Source organism: Lissotriton helveticus, chromosome 1_1, assembly GCF_964261635.1.
Source record: "Lissotriton helveticus chromosome 1_1, aLisHel1.1, whole genome shotgun sequence".
Taxonomy (NCBI): Eukaryota; Metazoa; Chordata; class Amphibia; order Caudata; family Salamandridae; genus Lissotriton; species Lissotriton helveticus.
The window spans coordinates 85,162,267-85,183,527 of NC_136057.1; the positions used below are offsets into that span (position 1 = coordinate 85,162,267).

At 48.1% G+C, this 21,261-nt stretch overlaps 1 protein-coding gene and 1 long non-coding RNA gene across 3 annotated transcripts in view; one reads left to right on the forward strand and one right to left on the reverse strand.

Moving 5' to 3' along the window:
* Positions 1–21,261, forward strand: part of LOC144752581 (uncharacterized) — a 730,065-nt gene that overhangs the window by 569,734 nt on the left and 139,070 nt on the right. The window lies entirely within an intron of this gene.
* The window catches only part of LOC144752462 (uncharacterized), a 109,697-nt gene that overhangs the window by 4,765 nt on the left and 83,671 nt on the right, over positions 1–21,261 (reverse strand). For both annotated transcript variants that reach the window (XR_013594117.1, XR_013594124.1), the window contains one exon: positions 617–655. This is a non-coding gene — a long non-coding RNA (uncharacterized LOC144752462). The remainder of the gene's footprint in view (positions 1–616; positions 656–21,261) is intronic.

Sequence of the window (21,261 nt, forward strand, 5' to 3'; positions counted from 1 at the left end):
TGACCAGTGGTAGGTTACTTTGTGTAATTGTATTGCTTGTTGAATTGTTTATTTTGTTTGTTTCATTCCCCCTGTTGCCTCTTGCGCTACTTCTTTGCCCAGTGCCCTTCTGCCTTCTCACAGTGTATTTTGTATTGCATTTTGTTGGATTGTTAGTTGTTTTCCTTCCCATTCCTCCTTTTCCTCTTGTGCTATTTCTGTGCCCTTTCTGCCTTCTGTACCCTCGCCGTTCCTCTCCCGTTTTCCCGCTGCTGCGCCCCCGCGCCCTCGCTCGCCCATTCATCTGCCCCCACCACCCAGCTGCTCCTCCCTTCCACCTCCCCTTCTTATGGCGTCTCCGCCTGGACCGCACCCAGAGCCAGAACACCTGGCCCCTGTGAACGCTACGACGCCCGTCTCTGCTACTAAATCAGCTCCCTCCACGCACTCAACGCTGAACGATCATGCACCTGCTGCCTGGCTGCCCCGAAACGCACCCAAGAACACTTCTCCTGCCGGAACTGCAGCTTCACCAGCATCCGGCACGCCAACCCTCCTACCACGAAAGAACCCAACTACCTTAGATGCATTCACCTCAACACTCGCAACACTAGAAAGCATGTTAAGACTCACTTACCAGTCGGGATGAGATGAAAACTGTGGATCAATGTTTTGTCTACGGGGGAAAGTAACATAATTAGGAAAATTTGTTAAATTAGGATCGCTATATAAGATAAAGTGCCAAAGTTCATAATGCCATCTTTGATGTATTCTTTCCTAGTTTTTCAGTGCAGGGCAGTAGAAAAACGAATTTGCAGGAAGTCGCGCTGAGAGTGGCACTTCTTTACGATCCCAAAGGGATTCTATAAGGACAGTATCCACTTGTCCTAGCTCAAATTTACATTTTGTTACAATCAGTCAGGGAACTTAGAGTCAAAGAACTTAAAGTAAAAGATTCATATATTCATTTGAAATTTCAATGCTCCACGTTCGTTTTTTGAAGAACGAATAAATCATTGTAGCCTCTCTTCGCGCTTCTGGTTAACGAAACACGGCAGAGAACATAAACGGGATGCAGCTGGCAGCCGCAGCGTGTACATGCAGTGTTCAAAGGCCTCGTGTAAAATAGCCAATCAGTCGGGTGGTGGTTTAGCTGCCGCTTGCTGTATGGTACAAGTGGGATGATACGAAGTATGCATCTAAGACTACCCAAGGTTACAATCCTGTTTTTCTATCACAAACTTACTTCAAATGTTTTGTTTGATTTAAACTATACCTGTAACTGTTCAAAACGAAGAGATTGATCTTGAGAACACAATTTGTCACAAGGGTAGGCTGAGAATTAAGAAACACAACAAATCTCCTGGTTTTATAGATGCCATCTTGTTTTTTAGTGGATGTCACTGTCTGTGATGGTGAGACCGGGACTGTTCTTATCATGGAAATGCCACTGAGTGCAAGCTGCCCAGACCTTGAATAGAGAGTTCTCAACCACAATATTTTGGCAAAGAGGCGAAGCCACTAATAAATGAGTGAGGTTTGTGGCTGCCCAAATCAGTGAACACCTTGTTGGGTGTGGGGGGGGGGATTCACAAGGATTTTTTTAAAGCTCTCGCTACTTTAACAAAGCCAGTTTCCAAGCACTCAAAGTGTTTACCGATAAGAGACTAAGGGCCAGATGTAGGTAGCTAAATACCGGTCGGTAACGGTAAAAAATCAGTGAATTTTCCGTTAAAGACCAGTATTTAGCCCTTTCCAAAGTAGGAGGCTGTAAATAAGGATTCGGTAATTTACCGATTCGTTAATCTAAGGAATCGGTAAAATTCCGATTTCTTAAAACCTATGTAGGTAGCACTTAAGTGAGTGCATTTTTGCTTTAAGGATTCTCTATTTACCACCAACTACAAGTTGGTGGTAAATACCGAATACCTTTAAAAAAGCAATTATTTGCTTTTTTCAAAGTGCCATGTGGCAAACATACATGCCCTTAGGGCATGTATGTGTGCCACATGTGCACACATGCACGATTCAGGGGTGTAACAGGGTGTCAATGTGACACCCTGCCACCCTTGAATAAGCTCCCGCTTTACCGATTCGGTATTTACCGAATCGGTAATAGTGAATGGCTTCCTATTCATTCCAGGCCCATAGGAATGAATGGGAAGGTATTCCTCATTACCGAATCGGTATTACCGATTCGGTAATAAGGAATATTACCGAATCGGTAAATTTGACCTATTTTTTACCTACATCATATTTACCGATTCTTAAATACCGAATCGGTAAAATTTGGTATTTAAGAATAGGTAAATTGAGATTACCTACATCGGGCCCTAAAGGTATAATAAGGAGATAGCGATACCTAAGATTTTATTTCATACCAATCAAGTTACTTCCTGTGTAGACTTGGCTCACCAAATGCAGAAATAGCAGGCAGAAAAGGCTTACTTTAAGGTCCAGTACTGTCTAATCTATGTTTCTTCTAAACACTAGGGGATTCAACAAACTTTATTCGGTTTTATAAATGGAAAAAAACATAAAAGTCATAGATAGGATGCTTTTTTGCAGCATGCTGCTGGGGTTCTGGACCAGGAGATTTCACTGGCTATTAGACAATTATCTTGCTCACCTTTCCACCCTTCCCTAGGGGTTTCTTCTGTTTCTCCATATGCTGGTTCCCATACTCAGTACCCTCAAGTAGGCTTGGTGGACATACCTCAAGATATGCCTCAAGACCAGGCTGGGGGTATCGTCCCCTTACACCAGTTGTTGTCACAAGGGTCGGTGCCCAGTCGCCAATTTTTAGGTCAGCCCCTGACATGACCCCTGGCAATGGGTGGGGCCCAGGAGGCGCTAAGAGGAAGCGCCCCTCAGTTGGGGGCCCTTGTAAACGCAAAAAGAACATTGGATCGTAGTCATCTTCAGCAGTCCACCCAGTAGTGCCTAACCTGGATGCCATTTCATTAGACATGCTCAAAGCAGCCTTGCTGTCAGTACTTGGAACTAAATTGGACCCCATCCTACTCCGACTTTCTGCACTGGAAAGAAACCTGTCTGCACTGATCGCCTCCTTGCAAGGGGACCGTGCCCTTCTCTCCACAATTATCCCTCCTACAAGGCCTATGATCTCAACCACCATTTCCAGTCCCAGTGGCAGTGGCACGAGGGCAGGAGACAGAGCAGTGTCTATCACGAAGCAGCCTAGTCACATGGTAGGAGATACAACGCCACCTATTATGCCCAGGACTGACCCTAAAGACCGTTCAGCCAACTGGATGGGGGTGGGGGTTCACCCAGAACTCAGTATCTTTTCAGTCTCTGCAATCTCAGGGTTTCAAAGTGGGCAGATTGTACAGTTCCAATTATAGGTGGGAAGGGCTGGATGCCATGCCCCCCGGGGACTAGAATAACTATTATCCTAGATTGGGCTCTGTTCATCTCCTATCAGAGTCCACTACGCTTGTTGTCGTGTGATTACCATGCCTCAACCCTGGGACCAAGGAAGACTTTTACCAGCTGAACAATAAGGTGGTGCACTGGCTCAATTCCAACATTGCCCCAGGGCTTAGGGTGGAAAACCAAATTTTCATGGTGGGCCGGACACAGTGGGTTGGTAGCGCCAACAAATCCTGTCTGGGGGACTGTATTATCATTAATTTTAACAATCCAGTCATGGTAAACCGAATCTTAAGCCTGGTTGCCCAGTCTAACTACAGGTGTTGGAACTCAGCAATCTCGACACTTCTACAGACCCAATTATTACCAACTACTGTCCCAGAGCGAGCGGCTCCAAGAGGTGGGCTATTGGGGTTGTGCAGAGGGGATGATAGGGGTAAGCACCGCAAATAGGTTTACTCCTCTGAGCTCATTGGAAGATTGCGATTGACGATGTGTGGTTCTATGGGGCCTTGTGGAACCCGCATCCGAGGGTAATGTATCGCCCCCAGAACAGGTATCGAGTTTGAATGGACGGTGTAAATTTCTTTCTTGGAATATCGCGGGGCTGGAGATTGAGATTGAGAACACCAAATGGTTGGCCCTTGTTAAGAGTTTTGATGTGATATGCCTCCAGGAAACTTGGGCTGTAGACGATAATTATCACCTGGATGGCTATAAAACCCTCTTGATTCCAGCAACACCATCCAGGTCAGGGAGAGCCAAGGGGGCTTATCACATTTGTTTCTCTAGCGGTCCTTGGCATCTCTGCTACCTCACTTAACGTCTCTCCCAATTTACATGTAATGTTGTTGTCCAGTGGAAAGAGCAAGCTACTTCTCGTAAACTTTAACAACGCGGGAGTTGCACACCTGGATGAGGGCTATATAACTCTGCTGGGGTCTGTACTTCAAGATAGCATCTTGAAAGGTCAGAGTTATCACTACATTTTTCTAACAGGGGATTTTAACACTCATCTGTGGGGACATCAGGCAAAGAGAAGTGGAAGCTATGGGTTGTGCACGACAAGCAGGCTTACACATGGAACATACTCCCCAGGGTATTGAGCTTAACTCCATCTTGCTTGAATTTGATTCAACATCTGTAATGAAAAAGCTGCCTCCAGGGAAAACAGACATTACTCCCACCTTTATTGGAAGAGGGTGTGAGACCTTTATTGATTTCACCTTTGTATCTACCCCCTTATTCTCTGGTTATTGATTTTTCTGTGCAGGCGAGTGAATGTAGTGACCACAACCCCATTTGTGTCTAAACAGGCTAGACCGGAACACTCGGACATACCAAGGTGTGTGGGGGGGCTGGTGGCCCCCTTAAAAGTGGTGGAAGCGGGAAGGAGTGTAAAGTGGGGGTGTATTGTCCCAGAGCTACTCCACGAGTCCATTTTAACTCAGTGTCGCAGCAAGTTTGCAACCTGTCTCGATGATGAGGCAAGTGCTCCGGACATCATTGGTGCATTTGGATCCATGTCTACTGTCATAAGGAAGTTACTACGGGCCTGGGTGGGGGCTGTAAGCACCAGGTCCACGATGGTTCGGCGTGCTCCCAGGGTTCCAGGAACCTGAGACAGGACTTGGGTGTTAAGCCCCGAGACCGGGTGGCGCTCAAAGGTCACGAAGAGCATATAAGGCTGCTCTAGCAACTCGCGAGTCTGTCCTGAAGATGGAGGCCTGGATCGATTTAGTGGAGGCTAGTACACTGCGTAATAGCTCAAAGTTCAGGGGCTTTATTAACAGCCCATTTCTATATGGAAATAATGCTAATTTACTAGAAGTCCATATCACTGAGGACAATTGAGTACATCATTTCGAGGGTATCTTCCAGTCGGATACCCCTCCAACTGAGGGGCAAGAAAGGGTGGAAGGCAAGTCAGAACTTATTTTCACCACGCAAGAGGTGAGAGCCGGTATTCTGGGTCTGTCTAATAACAAGGCCCCCGCGCCAGATGGGATCCCGCCATATCTCTACATCGCCCACATACAAACCTGGGTGCCTGTCCTCACAGATGTTATCAATGCTGCAGTCCAGGTTGTCCACCCAGATTCTTTTGCTTTATCGATTATAGTCCCGGTAGGGAGATCATTACAGTACCTATTGTTATAGGCCCATTTCTCTTCTGGACTCTGTGGTGAAGGTGGTGGGCCACATGGTACTTGACACACTTGTATCATGGGTTGATGAAAACAACTTTTTATCCGCTATCCAATACGGCTTTCACCCAGGTCCTGTACATGGTTCTGAACAAACACACTATGGCTCCTTCCAGCCCCATATACCTAGCCTTCATGGACCTGTCCTCAGCATTCCACTGGGTCAATAGGTCCAAGCTGTGGCAGTTGATGTCCTTCATTGGCATTAACAGTAACATCATTTTATTTCTGAGGGATCTTCACTGTGATTGCCCGTTATTCAAAGGATCTGAAAGTGTCCAGTCAGCTTGACATCAAGAGAGGGGTGTGTCAGGGGTGCATTTTAGCATCCTTTCTTTTTAAACTATATATTAATTCCTTAGAGAAGGCCCTCTTGGTCACAAATGTAGATTGTCCCCAGGTAGGAAAGCGTAGCCTGCCAGTCCTCCTATATGCAAACGACGCAGTCCTTGGGCGAGGACAGCTAGGTGCCTACAAATTCTTCTGAATTCTTTTGCCCTTTTTATGAAGGACTTAGAACTTTCGTTTAATCATTCCAAGTCGTTCATTACGCAGGTGGGACCTCGTAAAGCTAAGCAGTTCACTTTTAAATTCGGACTTTCGTCAATACCGAAGACCAATGTTTTCTCCTATCTGGGAGTTGTGTTTGACGATTCCTTGAGTTGGTAGCCTTTGCTTACTTGGAAGAAAGGGGGGCTAGTGAAAGCTTTTGCAGCTGTTTTTAACTTTGCCAGCAGAGTGGGAGGGAAGCCAATAGGGGCTCTTTTGAAGACATATGAAGACAATTTTGGGGAAGAGGAGTTGGCCTAATGGCTAGGGCGCTCGACCCCGGACCTGGGGAACCAGGTTCGAGTCTCGGAAATGTCGCTAAACCTCCTGTGATTCTTGGCAAATCGCTTAATCTCCCCGTGACTAACAAAATTAATGAGCGTCCACATGTAATGTTACTGGTGCTATGTAAAGCGCTATGGTACCCGGTTCGGTTAAAGTTCGCGCTATATAAAACTCTGCAAAAAATAAATATATGTATATATATATATATCTCAAAGGTTGGTTATGGGAGTGAGATATGGGGCCACATGGGCCACATGGGGTAGGGGCAGTGCAATGTGCTGCAAACTCTTTCCTGTGATGGGCCCTTTCAGTTTTTTAAAGAATGAGCTGCTGTGATAGAGAGGGAAATGAGCTGTATAAGCCTAGTGTGCGTGAGTACATTGTGTTAAAAACTGTACCAACCACCGAACCTTGTCTTTTAGGGCTTAAAAGCATCCATGATTGTTTTCTATTGACCCGGTTTTGGCTCAACCTCTTCCATTACCCCTAGGCACACCCTTGTGGCTCCCACAGAGGCCAGTGCCTCATGCCCTGTGGCTGCAACAGTGAGTCTCCCCAGGACATGATGCACTTTATAATGTTTTGTAGTTTTTATGCTGTCCCTAGAAAGTTTCATTATTCCCATTCTCAAAAAAACGGGTTTTAGGAGGGTGAGACCAGCTTTTATCTTTTTACCACTCCTCTCTAATGACACTGTTTTGCATACGCTTTACTTTTTACGGGTCGCTGTTAGACTCAGGTCAAGCTGCAATTAACTTCTGTACTGTAATTCATAAATTTGTTTCTTGTGTTTTCATTAACTTGGACATATTATATTTGTCAATCTGTAACTTGGAAGATGTTTTATCATTTTATGTACGACTTTTATGGTTTTCTTTTATAAAACCGAATAAAGCTTGTTGATAATATTCACTAGGGGGTTCATTTACAGGGTAGCATAGTATACCTCACAATCTCTCCATGAGTCACAGTCCACACAATGTACATGGTTGTTCCCCCTACTTCCAACCTTACATATACCCCCAATCACCTGCCCAATCCTCTCCCTGCTGATGCCAATGTGGTTTCCATCATCCCACAGACCATATTTTTGGCCACTTTGAAACTGCCCACTCAATAAAAATGCTGCACTTGTAAATACATATCAACTACCATTTCTTGTGTTTGAAACATTTTATTGAATAATAAAAGCTAATAAACATAAGCTGATTATTAAAGCAAAACAAAACATCAGTTGCCATACACATAAGAGACAAAAGTTGTACATAAAAATCAACATACTGTAACACAGCAAAGTTGTGTAGAGCACAATTCTTAATTTCGGGCAATCTTTAAAGTTCAACAATAGAAACGTTCATAAAGAACAGAAAAGGAAAGAAAGAAGGTGAGATACAGTGATTTCATTAATGTAATACGTCCTACATATAGAAAAACATCTAGTTATTTTCCTTAAGCAATACAGTCTGCACACTAAAATACTAAGAGAAATGCATTGAACAATGAACATTTCATGTGTATAAAGAACAGGAAAGGAAAGAAAGAAAGTGAGATACAGAAATTTCATTAATGTAATGCTTCCTACATATAGAAAAACAAAATTAATTATTTTCCTTAAGCAATAATGTCTGCACACTAAAATACTAAGAGAAATATATTGAACAATGAACATTTGAATAGTTTAACCTCCTCATCATTATTTGCCTCATGATTCCAACCTGAATATTTCAGGAAAGGAACCGCCTCATGGGGTTCAAAATCACATCTTTTCCAACAATAGGATTCAAATGATAAACTTGAATTTCAATTACATTTATTGATTTAGGCCGTTTTGGAGATCAGCAATTTTAAATATATATAAAATCCATACACTTTTGTAAAATTGTCACCTAAACTTGAATTCAATCCACCTTTTGATTAAACACTTCCCATTCCAGCAAGCATCACAGGACCACTTGTTGTTATCTTCTCAATTAGTGATAATGTTTCAGATGGCAACAACAATAAATATGTTTAGAATTTTACCTCCGAAAGGAAAAACATGCCATTTCTGAATCATGGTACAATAATATGTAGGAACAGAAGGGCATTTTTAGGTATAGCATTCATTAAGGTTTGACCAGGCTTGAAACTAGAGTTCCTGAACTTTTGGACATTTAAATGTCATATTTTAAAAGAGTTCAAACAGACCCAGCACGAGCTCCACGAAAAATTGAAGATGAGTGAATTGTACTTAGAGAAAATGTGCTGATTAGTAATCTATTGATGTAAAATACAGTGGTCAGGCAATGCTTGTGGATCTAATCCACTCAGATTTTAACTCCATAGTTTGTTCAATAAAGTGACTAGGCATAATACTTGAAGGTCCATCTCTCAGATCAGTTCTATTACAGTTTTATTTGCAATAACACTAAAAGAGATCAATGGAAAATAAATTTTAAAAGCCATGGGTAGAATTAATCCTTGGTTTAAATCTAGATTATTGTCTGCAATAGAAACCAGTACAAATAGATCAAATCTAAAGGGGGCGTGGCTAGCAGCCGATGAGAGCGGACGCAGCCTAGTGAGGCTCCCGACCCTCGGCCCGCTTATCCGTATTAAATCCGGAACCAGACGTGGGATCCCCGTGAATATCGGGTCGATCCCACGTTTACCATCTGTGCCTGCTCCGATCGAGTGGCTAGCCGGCAGAACAGCCACAACGAGCGCTACTGGCCGCGGAGTGCCCGGGAAGATGGAGCACAAAATGGAGACGTGGAGGCGGCTGAGGACTGCAGACTGTCGTCGGCTGTGACCTGGAGCCCCACTGTGCGGAGCCTACGGACCAGTGAGTGAGGGATTGCATCCGAGAGACACCCCGACGGCGACGGACCTTGAGGGCGCCGGTGCGGGGCCCGGACGGCCTGGAGGGGTTCCGGCCCAGTGAGACCCGAAAATTTACGCCCCGGCTTTAGGGCCTACAGCCCCCCTGGAGATGGCACACCGGCGCTTGGAGGAGCAGTGAGCGCGGCGCCTCGGGCAAGCGGCAAGAAGACCGGAGAGCCCGCGACGTCAGCAGGTCTTCGCCGCGGGACTGCCGAGGTGCAGGGATGGTAGCACCGGACGGCTGCTGGGGGCTCCAAAGGTGAGAGAGAAGCGGGGAAGGCGCGCGGGGCTTGCCCGGGGAGCCGACTGCCTCGACTCTGAGGAGGCTGGTAGGGGACCCGGACATCCTCAGCAGGACACTACTCAACCGGGAGCGGAGCTGTGTGCCCCAGATATGGGCCCGGCTGCCCTGCGGGTGCACTCACCTATTCCAATCCCGGGGGCTGCCGGAGCGGGAGTCGGGGCCCTGCATCGGTGCTGAGGTGCGCTCTGCCCATCGCTGAACGACGGGGGCGGTACATCGGGAGTGGGGAGCGCTGGCGAGCGAGAGCCCCACCACTCCCAGAAACATTGCACCCGGACCCGGACCTCGGGGCCTCCAAACAACGGGGATGTGACATCTGACTGGCGCTCCTACAACAGGCCAGTGTGGAGCCTTGGCAACAGGCGGCAACGAGGTGCAACTGCTCCGATCCCGGAGCGACAACTCGACTCCCTGGCATTGGGGTCTGCTCCCCCCAGAGCGTGCGGGTGAGCGATCGGAGGCCCAGTGCAGCAGCCGGAGAAGCAAACGACCGCAGAGCGAAGCCGTCTAACGGAAAAGTGTCCCAGGCGACTGCTCAGAGAGCCCGACCCGAGAGAAGACAAGGACCTGAACACAGCTGGGCTTCATCACTGGGGAGAGCGGCCACGGACACCCCTACTGCTACCCTGAGGGAGGAACGCACCGCCACAGCGACTAGGCCCCTGAAGCCCGACAACCACCGCCAACAGGGGGGCCCCGACCACGCAGAACGCGAGACGCCACTACCTGGACGGCGCCTACTCCTACCTAGGAATACGAACCGGCCATCTGCTGAGTGAACTACCTACCTCAGACTGCCCAGGCAGGGTCAGCTGGTACGTCAGAGGCGTGATGGGGAAACCGCGGGGACCAAAAGGAGATGGGGGCCCGACCACAGAGGCTTCAGAGGACGCACAGCAGCCCCAATCGGAGTTACAACTGATGCAAGACAAGATCCTCGAAGCTATTGCAGCCACGAAGGACGCTCTACACCGGGACATTGCTCAGGTATCGACCGGCCTGGGGCTCCTGAGGGCTGACCATGGGAAAGCGGAGATCACTCTGAAAGACATTGTGCCGGGACATAAAGCATTGGAAGGGAGGCTCACGGAAGCCCTGGACCGCATCCAAGCACTAGAGAGGAGGGCGGAGGGCGCTGAAAATCGCAGTCGTCGGAACAATGTACGCTTAGTGGGCCTTCCGGAGAAAAAAGAAGGGACGGACGTGATGGGTTACTTAGACAACTGGCTGCCCACAGTGGTGGCCCCGGAGGGCCTATCCCCCTTCTTCACATTAGAGCGGGCACACCGTGTACCAGCCAGGCCCCCGAAACCGGGTCTACCCCCACGACCGGTGGTGATTAAACTGCTCCACTACAGAGACAGAGACTGGCTTTTGCAACGAGCAAGGGAGGCGGGGCCCTTCCAGGTAGATAACTGTAAAGTCACGCTGTTCCCAGATTACACCTTCGAAACTCAAAAACTACGTGCCTCGTTCCTGTCCATTAAAAAAGAACTGCGCACGGAGGGACTGCAGTACTCGCTTTTATTCCCGGCAAGGCTCCGAATATTAGTAGATGGGAAAGCTTTATTCTTCACAACATCAGCGGAGGCATGGTCCTGGTGGGACACTTACAAGGCTGGGACGGATGGGGCCCGCTTCAGAGCTGAGGAGGAGTTCCAGCAGAGCTCGGTGCGACGATCCAAGAGACTCCGGAAACGTGGACAACACCGGAAAAAAACGACGGAATCTCAGACAGAAGAGGAACGGAAAGCGGCGCTGCAAGCGGTGAAGGAGGTCTCGGGCGTGGCATCGACGCCGCTGGAGAGAGAATCGGTCTCGGAGCAATTGAGAACGGTCTCGGAAACTGAACTATCAGAAGTGGACAGCACAAGGGGTCCGAAAGTCACACCACAAACCGCAGAAGAAATCTTCGGCAGCTGAAACAAGGACATGGGGGGACTGGCTGCGAAAGTCTAGCTAGTATGGCGCGCGCGACCACTTGAGCAGGCAGCCGTAAAAACTGGACTAACGTGAGTCTGGATGCATATTGAGGGGCGGGGGAACAGGGAGGCAACTGATCGTAGCAGAAGCTAGTACACGCGCCCAGAGGCCCATAAGGCCGCCGCAGTACAGACTGCGGAGTAAGAAGTTTTGAGAGCACGTTGCTCACTTGTTTGGATGGGGGTAACTCTTTTGCAGTTAGGTCCTGTTCTAGGGGGGGGAGCCTAGAGAAGTTGGGGTAACTCAGGGCATGATATGGGGGAGGGGCGAGGGACTGAGCTGGGAGGGAACGGAGCTCAGAGAGGGGTGGGAGCGAGGTTGTTGGGGACGGGTGGGGATGGTGTCATACCTGGCGTCTGGCCGCTGTTGGAAGTGGCCCTAGACCGACCACACCGGGATAATGGATAGTGTGGGGTCGTTAAAATGTGTGTCCTGGAATGTGCAGGGTCTGAATTCAATGACAAAGAGGAACACAATTCATTCCTACCTTGTCCGCAGAGGGGTTCACATTGCCTTTCTGCAGGAGACTCATTTAACTAAAAAAGAAGGGGTTGCACTGCAAAGGAGGTGGAGGGGTCACCTGTTCTACACCACGTATTCAGCATTTGCCAGGGGAGTACTAATTTGGATTCGGGCCGGGGTCCCCTTCCAGGTCACTAGGCACACTGTAGACCCAGATGGGCGATTTGTGGCAGTCGAAGGCTTGCTCAGAGGTCGCCATATAGCACTCTGCAGCATTTATGCACCGAACGCTGAGCAAGCATCATATTTCACTAAACTATCCAGGCTGTTAGCTACCTATTTCACTGGACCGGTACTGATGGGGGGGGACTTCAACTCTATCGAGGACACCACCTTAGATAGATCACACCCACCACTGCAGGCTTCCCCAGTACACAGATTGGCGAAACACAGATCAAACTGGCAAGAGAAGTGGGACCTGACAGACGTATGGCGAGTGCAACACCCAGCAGAGAGGGACTATTCCTTCTACTCCAGCGTGCACGACCTCCACGTCCGCATAGATGCATTCCTGTGCTCCCAGCCGGTATTACCGATGGTTGCCCGAACTGAATATCTAGCACGCACGATATCAGATCACAACCCCTTACTCCTCACACTAGCTTGGATGAACGGGATTACGCTGATCCCGACGTGGCGGCTCCGACCAGACACGCTGGATGACCCGCCGTTCAGCGCAGCCTTAGAAGACAGAATCTCCCAATACTTTGCAGAGAATGAGGAGACTGCCTCCTCCAGGGCAACAGAATGGGATGCACTCAAGGTAGTGGTAAGGGGACACTGTATAGGGAAATTTGCGGGTGCACGGCGGACACTCGTAGACGATTTAGACAAGGCTGAACGGAAATTGAGAGATGCAGAGAAATCACGACCCAACCGCCCCGAACTACAAGATAGGGTATGTACAGCGTGAGAGGCGGTGGTGGTGGAGGTAGAGCGCCTACGTAGCTTTGATTACAAAACTTATTTGACTAAAGCTCTTGCTGAGGGGGATAAGACAGGGGTACTCCTAGCCTGGCTGGCCAACCCCAGTAGGGGCAATACCCCGATACTATCCCTGAAAGGATTGGGTGGAGAGGTGTACAACACCTAACCGGACATATTGAATTGCTTTAGAGCGTATTACGAAAGGCTGTATGGGAGGGGCTTGGAGAATCGAACCGAGGCGATAGAAGCCTGTTAACCGAGATCCAGCTGCCTCAACTAGAGAAGGAACACACTGAAGCCATCGGGGGCCCGATCGGCCTCACGGAAATTAGAGGGGCCATAAAGAGAATGGCGCGTAATAAAACACCTGGAATGGACGGGCTGCCTATCGAGTTTTACGGGAAATATATAGATTTACTAGCCCCAAGACTACAAATAATATATAATGAGGCCAAGGAGAAGGGCGAGTTACTCCAATCGATGCGCGAGGCGATCATGATTCCCCTGAGAAAACCGCGTAGAGATAGCACAGATCCGGCTTCGTACCGACCGTTATCAATGCTGACGACGGACTATAAAATCTTAAGCACAGTCCTAGCCACTAGACTGGTAGCCCATATGCAGGATCTGATCCATAGAGACCAATCGGGCTTCATTCCTACTAGGAACACGTCACACAACATTCGTAGGCTGCTTAGGCTAATAGCGGATCCTCCGCCGACCGCAAGAGCCCCTATGGTGCTGTCGGTCGACATAGAAAAGGCTTTCGATAGCCTAGAGTGGGACTACCTGTACAAGGTGATGCAAAGTTTTGGCCTAGGCGAAGGTTACATACAATGGACGAAGGTGCTCTATGCATCGGCAGGCCCTAGGGTGAGAGTGGGGGCTTTAATATCGGATCGATATGAGGTGAACAGGGGAACTAGACAAGGGTGCGCACTTTCTCCCCTATTATTTGCTCTTGCGATGGAGCCGTTAGCGACACTGGCTAGAAGAGGTGATTCTTACCGCGGGTTAGAGGTTGGAGGAACCCACCACTATATATCATTGTACGCAGACGATCTTCTGCTATTCTTAGATAATGCCGAAGAGGCGGTGGAGGGTGCGGAGGACCTACTGGCGAGATTCGGGGGCATCTCAGGCTTAAACGTGAACTGGGCGAAAACTTGCCTCTTTCCCCTCCGGAAGGCGGAGAAGTGTCCATCGACCAGCCTCGACCTACGCTGGGAACCTAACTGTCTGCACTATCTCGGGGTATATATCTACCACGAGCCCGCAGACCTATTGGACGGTAATATTGGTAGATGTATCCGAGCGTTGCAGGGCAACATGACCTTCTGGGCTACCCTCCCTCTATCCATGGCGGGCCGGGTATCCCTACTCAAAATGATCGCCCTCCCAGGATTGTTGTACTTTTTTAGGACCCTTCCTATATGGATACCAGGAGAAATTTTTAAACGCCTAAAGTCTCGAATAGTGTCCTTCCTGTGGGGAACAGGCAGGCGGAGAATAGCATTGGCGACTCTGACTCGCCCGAAAAACGAGGGAAGATTGGCGGTCCCTGACTTCGAGCTCTATTACCTGGCAGCACAACTGCAGTTCTTCACGCAGGAGGTGGCAAGGGTATATCGGGGCCCGGAACAAGAGGAGACGCTGGCACCCCCCGCCACGTGCTGGCGTATATAGCTCTACAGCAGAGACTAATACTCGGAGGGCTGTCCCATGAAGAACGGACGCTGAGGCTATGTTGGAACCGCATGCAAAAACGAGCCGGTCCTGGGCACCCGTATGCGCCCGAAATCCCAATAGGTATGATAACAGCGCTACCACATGGTGGAGACTGGTCGAACCTCCAAATTTGGGAGGAGGCTGGTCTACAGATGGTGGGAGACCTTTATACCGACGGGGTGCTGACACCATACCAGACTCTGCAGGAGCAATACGATCTCCCGAGAGGAGACTATTTACTACACGCGGCTGTGGTGAGGGCTATACAGGCACACTGGGGGGAGGGACTAGTTGAACCCAAAACATCACCGGCGTGCCAATACACGATGATGGCAGCAGGGACTTTCAAGGCAGTTACGTGTCTTTACTCCAGAATGCACACGGAGAATATGCAACCTCTTACGGGCCTCAAAACACAGTGGGAGACTGACCTACAGAAAGAAATCCCAGATACAACGTGGTCCCAATTGGTTCAGAGAGCCAGGAAAAGCACCAGAAACGCCCGCTTCCAACTGATACATCTTTACATTCTCCATAGGGCCTACCTCACCCCGAATAAAATAGCACAATACTTTGGCGCAGAGGACGCAGCATGCCCCAGATCTGCGCTACTAGGTACTGACTTATTACACATGCTGAGAGGCTGTCCACAGTTGCAAGAATACTGGAGGGAAGTGCGTGACACCCTGAACGAGGTAACAGATAGGGAATTGCAATATGACAGTGTGGTTGCACTCTTACACTGGTTTCCACACACACGCAAAACCAAACTATCAAGTAAATTTATAGACATGGGCCTACTTATTGCAAGGAGGGAGCTCACCAAGGGGTGGAAATCAAAGGCAGCGCCAATGCACCGGAAATGGCTGAACGAATTTCTGAAATGGGCTGCAGCAGAGAGCACAATTAGGTACCAACTGGCCCGACGTAAGTCGGATGAGAAAGCCCAGGAAGCAGCACTAGCGTGGGAAATCCTGGTCCAAGCTCTCAGGGACAGTGCAGTGGAGAGTGCAGAGGAGGAGGAAGCTGTAGACCTAGGGGCCCCAGGGGAGGCGGTTCCAGTCCCAGCACTAACACCGGACACACACACCCAATAATCGACTTCAGACTCCTGAGACTACCAACACAATTGAGTATAGTAACACCAGGCGCAGGCGCAGACACCAGGGGGGGGGGGAGGGGGTGAGGGTGAAATAACCCAGTTATAACAGAGGGCTCAGCAACCATCTGCCGGAAGATGGGGGGGAGAATGTTGAGAAAAGTTAAAAGCAGAGAGCGGTGGACCGCTGGGAACGACTGCACCAAGCGATTAGGAGAGTGTTCTTAATGCTAAAGACGCCGCCCGGCCTCCGGGATGCGGGTTGTAAGGCTGTGTACGCAATGACTGGAAAGAGCGAAGGAATTTAAGGTCCCGCAAAAACTCCTTGCAAATATGTTGTATAACTTGCATTGAACTCTGCAATAAAAATTGTTTTACAAAAAAAAAAAAAAAGATCAAATCTAAAAGGATTGAATATGTTTATTATAGTGGTTTAGAGTAAACCCAGAAGACACACATTGGTCCTAAAACTCAGAAAATGTATCTAAAGATCATGATTACATCCAATTTATGTCCAGAGACCGATTTAGATGCTTTCCTGTTTAAGTGACAACATTTGCAAATATACTTAACAAAACATTAAAGCTGGATGTCAGAAATTCTGTCTTTAAGTATTGTGTAAGAGTTAAGTGTGATGATTTTTATTTGATCTGAAGCAACACTATCACAAAATAGGTATGTGCACAGGTTATCATTCAACTAACATTATTAGCAAACTTAATTTGGAGGGAATTGAGAAAAATTGCCTCATGTACCAAGGGTTTTATTGTTCAAAAATCCCCTGGTTCGGTAATTCATAGAGTTTGCAAATGCTAAACCCCTTTTTGAAATGTACTAAGCCCATTTAACAATTCAGAATTTGGAAGGGGAATGTTAATAGTGTCCCTTCTGAATACGTAATACATCCTTAAGGTATGTATTAAGCTTTGAAACATACGTGGGCTGAAAAACAGTAACAGGATGTAGTAACCCAAGGGGACATTTGTGAATCTGAAAGTAAAATGGGGTGCATTAAAAATGCCTTTATTTAAAAGCAATCGCAGACACAGTAGTGTGCTGACTCCACAATCAACCACTTTTACCAAATGGATTATTAATACATGAACCTCAGTATTTCCTATATTGTTATGTTATGTTATGTTATTTATTTCTTCTATAGCGCGCGGCTACTCCAAAGGAGCATCCCCGCGCTTTAGCGAAGGAAACTTATGCAGAGTAACAAACATAACAACTAAAAGCTGAAAGAAGAAAAGGAAACCAAAAAAAGAAAAAACCCTATACAGAAAAGAGCCAGGTCTTTAATTCCTTTCTGAAAACAAGAAGATTGCTTGTCCTTCTTAAAGCCAAAGGGAGCTCATTCCAGACCCGCGAGGCCAGGTAACGAAAAGCCCGGCCTCCAGTTCTGGAGCGTTTAATGACCGGCACATCCGCTTTGGCTAATGAAGCAGAACGTAGAGCCCTGCTAGGCTGGTAGAAAGAAAAACGTTTCCCAATATACTTGGGATATTGCTGAAATTTAGTCTCTAATATTTTTGTCATCTGGTGTAAATATTTGTTTCTGTTATTTTATTTCCCATTTCAATATTGTCATGAAATGTACCTATTCTTTTTGTCAAACATATTGAAATATCTTTATCACAATTTTTGGGGCATTCTAAAAAAAATGTCACTCTCTAACTTAAAGCTTCCTAAGAACAATACTGACGCCAGTTCCTGGTTTCTCCTAGATCATTTAGCTTTCTCACTAAACCAAGCACAATATTGATTTGAGAGAAGTGGTTATTGTAGTCATATGCACTGGGGTTCGTTTTAAAAAGACAAATATTGACCTTCCTTTATCTTTAGAAATAATACTTGCAAACATTTATATTAAATAAGTTCAGATAATTTACTGATAAAGATATGAGATAAAGATCCCCTAATTTCTTATACCTTGTGGTATCAAAAATCTGCTAGAATTAACAGACTTCTCTTCTAGATAAATCCAGGTTTGAGAAGGTTTAACTGCGATTATCAAATTTCCGTTATTTTAACACATTTTCTCGGTGCACAGAGTATTTTTCCTACATTGATCACAACATTTCAAGCAATGGTCTGTGCTTAAACATACAATGAAGGTGTAAAAATGTATTTCTACCACAATCAAGAAACCCTTGGGTCTATGAGGATTACTGTTGCAAATTAAGACCTACCTAAGATGAAATATCCCTTTAAAAGGAGGATTTCCCTCACCCACCATAGTTACCATGCTTCCTCATTCGGAATCTCCTCGCACAGTTATACCTAGTCACGGTACGGGGTACAACCCCCTCACTGAGAGGGAGGAGTTCAGGCATGTTTTGTTATAGAGAAAGGTATACTAAATACCACAATAATGAGCTCAGGGTAGTGAGGGCAGCAGAATGAAAGTTAAAACTTGGTAAAGGGTATATGGTTTCCATTATTTGTACTCCCTTGGGCCACGATTAAAAACAGGGCACTGTGGTAGAAAAATATATGCACTGTTAGTGTTAATAGGAGGTCAACATGTTTCAGCTTATTAACCCTTCAAAGAAGTGTTTGCGGCTTTCTTCAGGACGTAATCAAAAGTGCTGCTGCTCATTGTACTCAATCAATAACAAGCATTGGCATAGCCAATAGGTCTTGCCTATGGGACCTTATAAGTTTTTAGCAATGCCGATCCAGTAACAATGTGAAATAATTTCTATTAAAAAAAAAGAAGACGGAGGAGGAGCTTCGTACGCAACCAAGATGGCCGCGTGAGCACAGGGCTCCCGAGACCCTCGCAACCTTCCGTACCTATCCTGATAATTATCCTGACTTCGTTGATGGGTGTTAGAATTGGGGGTCTCTGGTTGGCGCAAGTATGCACTTGTGACAAGCAGGGACCCTCTCCTCTAAGTCAGGGTGAAGGATGACCCCTTAGAATGACCCTTGCTCACCCTCTAGGTGCGTGGCGTGAGCAGCCAAGGCTATTCTCCAGGCGTTAGTCAGTTAAGCATTTGTAGTCACACACACAGTAAAATACACCAATCCCCCCACAAATGGACACCAAGCTGTGAGTATATAAAAATACGCTTCTTTATGTAAAATATATATATCTCTTAGGTCAGACTTATCACAAGACCAAATAACATTTTTGTATCACCACAGATTGTAAATAGGCAAGCTTCTCTTTCAATTGTTCCACCAACAGTTCTTTGTTGTAGTTTAAATGTTTCTCTTTCAGTCTCTTTTCACTCCTGCACAGTTGTCTCAGTTCCTTGGTTGTTTTGTGCACTTTTCCACCCCTCTAGGACCTTAGGGACTCGGTCCTGCACTCTGTAGCGCTTTGCGGTGTCTCGGTCTGGTGAAATCCCGACCCCCTGCCAAGTCTCACGCTTCTCGCGTGGGGCGCGTTCGGCCCGGCCGGGTCTCTGGGAGCGTACGGCCCCCCCTGGTCTGCGGGACCCACTCGGGGGAGAGCGCCGGCCTCAGAGCAGCCAAGGAGGGTGAGAGGACGAAGAACCCAGCGCAGCCCCAGTCACTCTGGCCGGGGCTCAGCTTGCAGCCTCGGCTTCCCGACTGTTAGAGGATTCCAGCGGGAGGGGCTGGAGCGCGCTCGCGGAGAGGCGCTGCAGGCAGGCACACAGAGCAGAGTGGTGCGAGTCTGGTTAAAGGAACGGCTCGCACCGCGGGGGGATAGTTACAGTACCTCTGTCACTTGTAGGCAGGAACAGCAACGGACAAAGGGGAAAACAAACGTTGCGGGCCCCTAGCCCGGTGGGGAGCTTTTCCGACGGCTTCAATTTTCTTGAGGGCGAGTCGTGCACGGGCAGTGCGACTCGTCCCGTTCAGGGTGGCACCTTTGGATCTCGATCGTCAGCGGGGGTGAGCACACAGGCAGGCGCGGCCCTCGACCCTCAGTACGACGGTACGGGGGTCTCCACAAAGGGGGCGGCGCGGCCTGTACTCACTTGGGGGGCAGTGAAGCGGAGGCGGCAGGGCACGGTCCGTGCAGGCTGCAGTCTCGGCGGAGATCACAATCTCCCAGGGAATTCCGGCGGGAGGGGCGAGAGCGCTTCAACGCGCTCCAGTAACAGACAGTGGCAGAGGAGCAGGCAGCCTGACCCAGGGACAGAGAGCGACTCCGATCGGAGCGAGGCTCTCAAGGGTGAAGAGGCAGGCGAGCTCCCGAGTGCCACAGCCCTAGGAGGGGGCGATGAGGGGCGCAGTCTTACTCCGGCGGGAGGCACACACGGCTCGGCGTTCAGAGACGAGCAAAGGCACCAAGAACCCACTAGTCCTGGGGTTCCGTTCAGGGAGCTTGCTCAATCAAGCCCTTGGAGAATGTTTAAAGCACAAGTCTGCAAAGTCTTTCAAAAAGTCTTCTCCTCTCCTTCCTCAGCAAGGCAAGCAGCAGGCCAGTCCTTCCAGCGTCTTCTTCTCCTTCTATTCGGGCAGAGGTTCTTTGTGGTAAAACAGGATTCTAATTTACAAGGAGCAGGGCTCCTACTTTTATACACAGTTTCTTTTGTTCTCACTGGCCAGGGGGGCATAACTGCATAACTGCTCTCAGCTCCTGAGCACCTGTGGTGGGTACTTCTGCTTCTGCATTCAGTGTGAGGGCAGGCACATCAAGCCGCTCCCCAGGGGGGCGGAGCCGGCATTGTGAAGACAGGGGCAGCCTGAGCACTCTGTTGACAAGCTTCGGTCCTTCCTGGGCCAGGTGCAGGCTGAGTCATCAGTCGCTCCCCAGGAGGGCGGAGCCAGCATTGTGGGGGCAGAGCACAGCCTGATGCATCATTCAGGGGAAACTCCCACCACCCACTAAGGTGTCATCCTGCTATTCACAACCTGTCAACTCCCAGCCCTGTCACTCACACAACCCAGACAGTCAGATACACACAAAAGCAGAGGCGGGCTGAAATAGTTAGACAAGCAAATGCTAGCTTTCTAAAAGTAGCATTTGCAAACACAGGATATTAAAATAAACTTTACTAAAAGAAGTATTTTATTATTCTGAGTTCAGGCATACTAAACATGAAGTTCTACCATGTTCCCTGAGCCTGCTGGGTTTATAGAGTGTAATAATTCCAGCAGCCCATCTGGCCTAGAAGGGAACTGGTAGCCTTACAATAGTGAAAAACGAATTTGGCAGTAATTCACTATTAGAACATGCCACACACATCAGGGCATGTTCTACCTTATACTTACAATGCACCCTGCCCTCAGGCCTACCATAGGGGTGACTAATATGAAGTTAAGGGAAGGTTTAGGGGCTGGCAAGTGTGTGCACTTGCCCAGCCAGCATGACAGTACCAGACTGCACGCAGGTTCTGCAATGGCAGACCCTAGACACATTTTAAGGCTGCTTCTGTGGGTGGCGCAATCAGCGCTGCAGGCCCACTAGCAGTATTGGCATTCACAAGCCCTGGCAC